Source organism: Triturus cristatus, chromosome 3_1, assembly GCF_964204655.1.
Source record: "Triturus cristatus chromosome 3_1, aTriCri1.1, whole genome shotgun sequence".
Classification (NCBI taxonomy): Eukaryota; Metazoa; Chordata; class Amphibia; order Caudata; family Salamandridae; genus Triturus; species Triturus cristatus.
The window spans coordinates 234071772-234081510 of record NC_140583.1 but is presented as its reverse complement, the minus strand read 5'-3'; the positions used below and the strand labels follow the sequence as shown (position 1 = coordinate 234081510).

At 46.0% G+C, this 9739-nt stretch overlaps 1 protein-coding gene across 3 annotated transcripts in view; it reads left to right on the top strand.

The window, feature by feature from the left end:
* Positions 1–4171: 4171 nt before the first annotated feature.
* Positions 4172–9739, top strand: part of LOC146859990 (tetratricopeptide repeat protein 24-like) — a 355993-nt gene continuing 350425 nt past the window's right edge. For 2 of the 3 annotated variants that reach the window (XM_085646308.1, XM_085646310.1), the window contains exon 1: positions 4172–4284. The gene's annotated coding sequence lies outside the window, so the exon portion shown is untranslated. The remainder of the gene's footprint in view (positions 4285–9739) is intronic. The other variant, XM_085646309.1, reaches the window with a different exon arrangement.

Genomic DNA, 9739 nt, shown 5'->3' with positions numbered 1-9739 from the left:
CAACGGACCACACACGCAACCTCGGCATCATAAGTGACTCTTCACTCACCATGAATCAGCAGATCAATGCCGTATCCTCTGCATGCTTCAACACCCTCCACATACTTTGCAAGACGTTCAAGTGGATCCCCCCTGACTCCAGTAAAACCGTCACCCATGCACCCATCACCAGCAGTCTAGACTACAGAAACACTCTCTAGGCCGGAATCAACAAAAAACTCCTCCGCACACTCCAAACCGTCCAGAACACCACAGCCCGACTTTTCCTCGACATCCCACAACATGACCACATCACCCAACACCTCTGCGACCTCCAATGGCTCCCCGTCAAAAAAAGAAAAACCTTCAAACTGCTCCAATACGCTTACAAACCCCTCAACAACACCGGACCCCAATACGTAATCAACCGAATCTCCTTCCACGCCCCCAAGAGAAACCTACGCTCAGCCGACTTCACCTTAGGCACCGTATCTTGTTTCTACAGGACCAAAGCAGATGGAAGATCCTTATCCTACCTCGCAGCCAAGACCTGGAATGAACTCCCCCCTCACCTCTTACGAAGCCCAACACTACACCAATTCAGAAAGAACCGAAAGACCTGGCTCTTCGGATGACCCCAACGGAGCTGCTCACACCCTCCTCCTTCAGCGCCTTGAAACCCTCACAGGAGAGTAGTGCTCTCCACAACACCCTGATTGATTGATTGAGCTCTGGTCTTCAGCAGTTGTAGTCTCTCTAGGCCAGGTTGGAATGGGATGAGCTTTACTACGTCAGCTGTGGCCTCACTTGGCCATATCCAGATGGAATCGTGGCCTCTGGCTGATCACAACTATTGTGGATAACTTCTGGTAGTTGGCCAATCAGTATGCGCTTCCCAGCAAAGACAGAGCACACTGACTCCGTCAGCAGTGGGAGCACTAGTATTTTAGTCTCGGCAGACTGTAGGACACACTTGATATTTGAATTTTGTAGAAGGCTGGATGCGGTTCTTGACCATAACTATTTTGGGAGAAAGGGAGATCCCTCCAGTCATGGGTCACTCCTGCATTTGCTCCCTGGTATTTGCTTGCTCTCCCTAACCTTTTCCATGCTCAAACCATGCTAGGTTTCTCCTCCTGGAAAGTTTCTTCTCCTACAGTGCCAGGCACACTCAATCCATTAATTTGCAATCAGGCAGAGTTCTACGTTCCAGGCAGACCCTCAAATCCTCTAGGAGTAAGTGCACCTTTCTGGTGATGTCCCCTCATCTCCCGGAGACTTGCCCTCATACAGAAAGTTCTTTGAGTACTCTGCAGAGCACTCCTTTCCAAGTTTTTCATTGGCCATGAAAAACTTGGAACAGGAACAAAATAGGGTGGATTGGATCGCACTTTTGTGCACATCTTCTAGACAGGGATTTTGGATCCACTGTGTGAGGTTTTCATAATCGGTTTGGTTGGGTTCTCCTTTAAATGTGTTCCTCAGACACAGCCCTTGTGCAAGGATGTGGTTTTCACAGCAGCTGGTAATGATGCTCACTCCATGTTAGAGTATCCAATACAATAGCACAATGAAGCATGAGATCTCTACACCCGGCTGTCACCAATTTCTAATGGGAGCTCTATCTCCATCCTCCTTCACTTCAGGTTCTCAGTCTTCGCACTCTAGTCAAAGAAATGCAGTCTGTAGTCTACTGTCTGGGGAAGCTGTACCCACCATCCATATCGTGCCATGGTAAGCCAGGTGTCATCCAAAATGAACCCCAATGGTCCCAGTACTCAGAACCCCACTATAAGCAGAGTCCTACAACCATACATGTGTCACACACTCACAACATGTGCACAACACACAGCCGGACACACACACATACACACACTCTCTCTCTCCCTCCCTCTCTCGCTCTCTCTTCATCTCTCTTTTTCTCTCTCTTCCCCCTGCCCCCTCTGTCTCAGCAAGGAGCAACACTGTTTATGTTTTTCTGGTTGGCCTAAGAAAAAATTCCAAACTAAGCCACACTCTTTACAGGGATCCAGATGCACAGATCCTCCCTCTCACTTTTAAACTTTTCTCCCAGTGAGAAGCATTGTGAGAAGAGGAAGATGTGTACTCCTGAACCAGGATGGATCCCTGGACTGTTTGATTTTTTTTCTTAAGCTAAGTCTAGTGAGTGGAAGTACCATGTTTTGGTAAACAATTGCTGAAAATCTGACAAATGTCATGTTTACTGCAATTTTCAAGTTAGCCAATCAGGGTAAACGATAGAGTCCTGGGATGTGTAGTTGCAGAAAATAAATTCACTTACCTGCTGGCTGCCGCCTCTCCTCCGTCCTTCTTCTCGACAGCAGCATCGTGATTGGCCTGAGCAGGCTGGTTTGCCGCTCAGACAGGAGCCTGGGACAGTTCTCCCCTCAATTGTACAACACAGCAGAGTGAAGAAATACTGAAGTGTGCATGACTGTTTGGATGGTCCAAGATGGCCATGGTGCATTACCTCCTCGTTAGTCTTCCTCGCCACATGACTAACAAAGTGAGCTTCAGCTCCCTACTAGAACCCTCCAAAGTAAAAAAAAGTCAGCCTCCCATTCCTCCCATCGCTTCCCAATATGGCCGACCCATTATATTCCATGACCACTATAAGAGGCGGGCCGGCCCAACCCCAAAGCCTGAAACTACCAAGTTCAAACATGAAGCCGATAGCCAGACAGGGAGGGAGGGACGGGAACTCATGTGGCAAGGAAGACTAACTCGGAGTAATGAAGATTACCGGTAAGTAATCGGGGCATTAACTCTTCGTTAGTCTTCCTCGCCACATGACTAACAAAGTGAGCACATACCAAAGCCAAGCGGCTTCATGGAAACTCACAAGAAACCAACAGACCAGAATGGGACACCCATGAAAGAGGGCAAACCCAACAGACCAGTACGAGTGGAAGGACCACCCAGGAGAGAGGCAACCACGAGCAGGAAGAACCAGCCCGGGACCGAAAGACACCGGGAAGGCCGAAAACCCGGTCTCCAGAGACACGAAGTGCCGCCAGAAAATCCGCCTCAAGCAAAAGCCGAGGGAGGACAGAGAAAGGCACAGAAGCAGACCGCACGGAGCCAAAAGCAACAGCAAACAGGGCCCAGAACAGAAAAGAGCAAGCCGAAGACTAACTCGGAGTAATGAAGATTACCGATAAGTAATCGGGGCATCAACCACTCCTCCCCGTGACATAGCCCAGCCCGCCCCGCCCAGCACTAAAAACCAAACTGGCGCAGTCTGGAAAAATAAAATGATAATAACATTGTGTTATTATAATTTTATTTTTCCTTTTTGCAAGTAGGACGATGCTCTTCCTTGTTTGCGCCGGAGCAGCCGCTGTCTGCTAGCCAATCAGAGGGCGATTTGGCTTGCACCAATAGAATAGAATTCAGTGATTAAGTGATACATTACACATGTGATTGCACATCGCCCCCTACAAAAACTCACATATCTTGTATGGTTAGTCTCCAGACTCTCAGGGCAACATTTTCTTGGGTAGGATTATAGGATTAAAGTTAGTTCCTTTTCACAAAATGCTGCAAATCTTAAGCAAATGTGTTAAACAAATGAAAGGACATCCTTCATTATATCTTCAGTATGCAATAAGATGTTGATGTGGCATGTAGCCTTGAATGTGCTAAATAAAAACGTATAATTTGTATCGGTACATAATAATACCGAAGAGTTACATGTTTTTGACAACATAACGCTGATTTTTTGAAGAGAAATACATTTGGCACAGAGCTGTAGAAGCACCCTGGCAGTCAAAGGATGGATGGTGTCAAGAGATGCAAAAAGCAGAATCTTCTGTGTTGGAAATCCCCTCTTTGCGAGAGGCGAGGTGGATGAAAACTGAATATTTGTTGGTGTTTTTCAGTCTAATTGTAAGCTACAATCTTATTTAGCTGCTTGGGTCTCTGCTCTTTGTGTCTTTATTTTTGTTGTTTAAATCAATGTCGATGAGACAGTTGCCAGGCACAGTGGCCACCGCGTGAAACTTACTTGTCACCAATAGCCCGGAGCACATGCTTAACGCGATCTCCGCCTGCGTTTTGTTTCGAGTCGACCTCGCTCTCCGCGCGTTTTGTTTCACTTTTGCCTGGTAGGCAGCTCGCGCCTACCAGGCACGAGTTGCTATGGGCACTTGCGTAAACATTTTAGAGACAATGACACACACGAGGCAGAGAGCGCCTCAAGTAACCTGCAGTGACTCTCACAGCTTTCACCATCCTCGCGGATTCCGAGCGCCGCCCATTGTCCGGCTGATTACCAGAGTGTAGGTGAGTTTTAGTTACTGAGACAAGGTAAATACAGCCCCGATTTTCCGAAAATAAACGCGTATAATTGGAGTTCCTCTCTGTATCGTCTATATTCCTGGCGTCTGCAGGTGTAGTCCTGAATCTGCTGTTATATTAGAAGTGAAGAGGCATTCATAGATTACGAAAGAGAGTGCTGCATATCTCGATGTGATTGGCTTATTCCATTCAATCACATCCGTTCAATTTCGATTTATTTCATCCCTTTCGAGTGTCAGAGTTGTCACCTAAACCATGCTCGACAATACACAAAGTGTGTTTGCTTCTCTGCAGTAGTTAAATATTAATTATATTTGAAATTGTCTGATCTGCAATCCTAGTGAAAACGATATCTAAAAGTACTTCTACTAGGAAAGGGACTGGCATTATTGACTTTAGAAGGACTCACATGGGGTAAAGTTTCGAGATGGCAATGCTACTCGTTCCATTTCTCAACAAATGTAATGCACACCATACTAAGCTTTACAAAGCTGCATGTGTGGTTAATGCCAGACGGATTTTTCAGGTGTAACATTCCTGCACTGACATAGGGAGGGTGTATTTGTAACTAGGCAGTCAGTGGTTGGTATTATAGCATGGAATGTGACTGGTGGTGGGCGTAGCTCGCGTAATTCTGTGAGGTGTGCTGGACCAGGGTATTGCAGTGCCTTGAAAGTGTGGAGAAGGAATTGTGAATGGGGAGCTAGATGAGCTCCTTAAGGTGTGGTGTGATGGGGCTGCGGCGTGGGAGGGTGTGTGTGATTCTGGCTGCCACGTCCTGAATGGTCTGCAGTCTTCTGGTGAGTTTTTGTTTATTTCAACTTTGAGGGTGTCTTTATCGTCCAGCTTGCTTTTGACCAGGGTGTGCGTGACGGTTTACCGGGTGAGAATTGGGGGCCATGTGAAAATCTTCCTCAGCCTCTTCAGAGTACGGAGGCATGAGAGGGTGACAGCATTGACCTGGTCAGTATTGTTGAGTTTGCTGTTGAGGGTGATCCAGAGGTTCTAGGTTCGGGTAGAGGGGATTGGTGTTGGTCCTAGATCTGTTGACGATCAGGTGGACTCCCACGGTGATGTGCTCTTCCCAAAGAACATCATTTTAGGCTTGTCGGTGTTCAGCTTTAGACAGCTGGTCTTCATACAGTGGGTGATTTTAGTCATGCAGGCATTGAACTTCATCCTGGTACTGAATGTCTTGTTCATGAGGAAGAGAATGAGTTGCATGTCATCAGCATTGGAGAGGACATTAATATCGTGAGAGCACATAATGCCTGCTAGAGGGATCATGTATGCATTGAAGCGCGTTGGGCTCAGGGAACTTTGTGGTTGAGGTTGCGGGTGTCCGAGGTGTACGGTGCCAGGCTGACTGACTGGGTCCTTCCAGTCTGGAAGGAGCGGATCCATTGCTTTGCATGTCCTTGGATTCCGACTTCATGTAGGCATTGAATGAGAATGGGGTCAGAGACTGTGCTGTAGAGAGGTCAAGGAGGATAAGGGCCGCTGTGTCTCCTCTATTCAAAGTAATGTGGATATCATCTTTGGTGGTGATGAGGGCAGTTTCTGTGCTGTGGCTGGGTCTGAAACCAGACTTAGTGATGTTGAGAAGTTGGTGGTCATTGAGGTACTCTGTGAAGTGTCAGTTTATGATTTTCTCTAAGACTATGACTGTGAATGGGAACGAGGAGATCGGTCTGTAGTTGGCAAGCGTAGTAGGGTCTGCAGAGTGTTTCTTCAGCAATGAGGGGACAGTTGCGTTAATTCAAGCATCTTTGAAGGTCACAGAAGAGGTGGAGGCATTCATTTATGAGCATGGTGCTGATGGGTTGCCGTCCTCTGGAATAGGCATGGTGGGGTCAGGGTTCCGATGGGGCCCATGAGTGCATGGACTTTATGGAGGTTTCAGTTTCTTTTGGGGTGATGACAGGCCATGTGTTTAGCATTGGCTTTTTGCATAAGATCGTGAGGCATTTGCCGAGGTCTGACGAGTCCAGTTGCTGGTTGAAGTTGCTGTAAATGGTGGTAATTTTGTTGCAGAAGAATTGAGAGAGATTGTTGCAGAGGGGGTGAGCAAGTTGGAGGAGGCTGATGGTGAGGTGAAATCTTTCACTATGGTGAAGATTTCTTTGCTTCTGTAGGTGCTGGCATCGTTGCAGTCTACCAGAGCAGCACGTTTGGTGATTGGGCTCGCTTGGTGGTAGCGCCTTAGGGCGCATTTGAACATGCTGTTGTCTGCATTGTCCTGGCTCATTTCCGCGTTGGCTGGGCTGATGCATGTATTCATTCCTCTAATTGTGAAAATATAAGCAACATAACTGAATTCAAGAACCATCAAGACTCCCGTCTACATATGTGTCATTAATGCCATGATTTAAAAGATTATATTGTACTTGACGTTTGAATTGCTTTAGATATTAGTGTGCTCCTTGATACTATCTTTGCTATTAGAGGAGAAATTAGTTTTCTCTGAAATTTGACCGCTCTGTAGTGGGGTCATCTCAAGTGTGAGCACCTTTGTACCATATCAGATTTTGAGGACTTATTTACTGGTGCAGCCCATATAGCCCACACTACTGTTCCATTACCTATCGTTAATCTCCTGTCTTTGCATAAGATTCCTTTCAAGATTGGACAGAGAGAAATTGTTAGGGCAGTGCCATTAGGAATATATATTTAGTACACATGCTTTAAATCGCATGCCATTACAACTGGGTCGTTACAACGACCATGTTGATACAATGCAAACCATTACATAGCAAGTCATTCCAATGACTTGCTGTAGGGGGCACACTGGATTTAGGAATACTCCAGTTTCTGCAACAGCAAGGAAGGTGTTGAATTGTAAATCCAACATCTTCAGCCCCCTACAGCAAGTCGTTGTAACGACTTGCGAGGGAATGGTTCACGTTGTAACAACGTGGTCGTTGTAACAACCACATTGTAATTGGCATGCAATGTAAAGCTTGCGATCTAAAGGCTGTTTCCCTGCCATTAGACTATGCTTGCTGAACCTCTTTTTAAAATACCTCAGTACAAATATTTCTATTTAATCCCTCATATTTCCAAAACTATAAGCAATAATTACACAAATGCTCCAAAGATGAACTTTGTAGCTACCACCAGACCTTTTTCAAGAAAAACGAAATAACCCTAAATTAAGGAGGTTTGCGCTGTTAGACCAGCTTGTGAGTAGTCTGTGCAGCCCACACAGACCACATAACACACTTTCAGATATAGAAATATATCTTTGCCAATACTCATTTATATTACACATATGTAGCTGATTGTGGATCACCCAGAACTGCTACTATAATTAGCTTTCAATGTGCTGTCAATGAGTGACAGAAACTGCAACATGTTTCCTCTTCCTGCATATGCAAAAAATCCATTCGGAAAATGCTTATTTGGACATACAGTTCCAAGGATACTCTTTAACCAGATATCAGTGACAGAAACAGAATTGCAAAAATGCTCAGTACTGGAAAAGGGTTCCACAAGGAACTTGACTAGAGGCCTAAAGATAAACAAAACATTTGAGACCAGATGGCAAATCAAGTATAAGTGGTGAGCGGATATTCAAGCCAAAGACCTAAACAGTCATTGTTGATAAGTTTCAATTAATTTGGCCACTTATATGTTGCTGAGGTTTGGAACCCATAAGAACCAATCTGCGGGTCATCACCAGGGCAGGAAGAATTTGCTAGCTTCTACCGACTACTGTATAGGGCTATCCAGACAACCTTCTTGGGCTCCTTCCTCTCCTCTATTTTTACTTCCTGTGTATGAGAGATTGGGTTTTTGGTTGACTGAAGTGTGAGCCGTTGTCAAGCAACAACCACGATCCTTTGCAGTGTGAACTAAAATAAGTCACTCAATTAACCTGTGCCTAATCCTGGGTAGCTTGGCACAATAAGCAGTCAGACTTAACTTAGAAGCAATGTGGAAAGTATTTATGCAGCACACAAACAGTAATGCATTGAAATCAAAGCACAAGAGACATCCCACCCATATTTAGAGCAATAAAGTACATTTTAATAAGTTATTTGACACCAAAATAATACAAATCCAATCTGTAGAACTGAGGATATGAATTCTTAAACATTTTAGAGAAAATAGTGCCAAAAAGCACAAACCGCCAGCTATGGATATATGCTCGCGCTGGACCGGGAGAAAGTCACAAGCTTAAGCCAACCGCAGGTCGGCAACAGTCACCAGATTAGTACCGCCGAAGGTTTACCTTCTCAAATCAGTGCCAAGAGTCCCGTTCATGGTGGAGGAGGCCGCGAGGAGCAGGCTGAGCATCTTGGTAGCCTGCATGAGTAGCGCAAAAAGCAGGCCAGGCGTCGCAGCCAGGCATTGCTGGAGCTACGCGTTGGCGTTTCACATGAGCGGTCAATGCTATATGGCGAAGAGGCAGCTGTCTGAACTTTGCTATGAATGGTAGCAAGAGTGGTGTGTTCTTGGCGTGAACGGGTCATTCACGGTCCTGAAGAGCCAGAAAATGTCAATAGAGCTCTGTGAGGCCACACCAAAGGTCCAGGATCTCAGGGGCACAACTAGGGGGTCAGGAATTCACTTCATCTGGGTCCAGGTGCTGATGCAGGATGTTGGGGAGACATTTATGTCCCTGAGGCTCAGCTGAGAAGGCTAGCAGAATAGCCCTTGGAGTCACCCTGGAAGCCCTAGGTTGAGGATGAAGTTGCAGGTCTAGTTCTTCTTTCCTGGCAAGAGGACAATAGGGCAGCAGGGCAGCAGTTGAGCAAGCAGTAGACCAGCCTGGCATCAGTCTAGCAGAGTAGCAGTCCTTTCAGTAGCACAGCAGTCCTTCTTCCTGGTGGACTCCACAGCTGCAGAAGTGTACTCAAGAGTTGGTGTCTGAGCTAACATTTTTATACCCTGGTGCCTTCCTTCTGGAATGGAATTTCCTGACTCCCTTGCCCTGGCTCCAAGCTGGCTGCAGTGACAATGAGGAGGTGATAGCTCCTTTATGTGAAGGCAGAGTACTCCCTATTCAGTCGCAATTGGGGCTGCATTCAGCTCCACCCCTTCATCCTTCCAGCAGATGGCCCATTAAGGCACATCAAATCCATCTATTGTGTGGCTGTCTTGGAGGAATTCACAATGTCTAACTGTTAGTTACACCCAGTCATGTGACCCAAGACAGGCTACAGACACAAAAGGTCTATGGGCATTTTCGAAATTGTAATTAAAAACCAGACTTCACCATTAAACAGCGGTTTTCATTACAGTTCCAGGGACACCAAAGATGACATAGCTACCTTCTTCCAATTGGAAATTACAGCTTATTAAATGCAATATGGAATCCCCAATGTTATCCTATGGGAGGGTTAGGCCTCACAGTAGTAAAAAACGAATTTAGGAGTGCTTCATTACCAGGACATGTAAAGTGCATGTCCAACCTTTCAATTACAATGCACCCTGC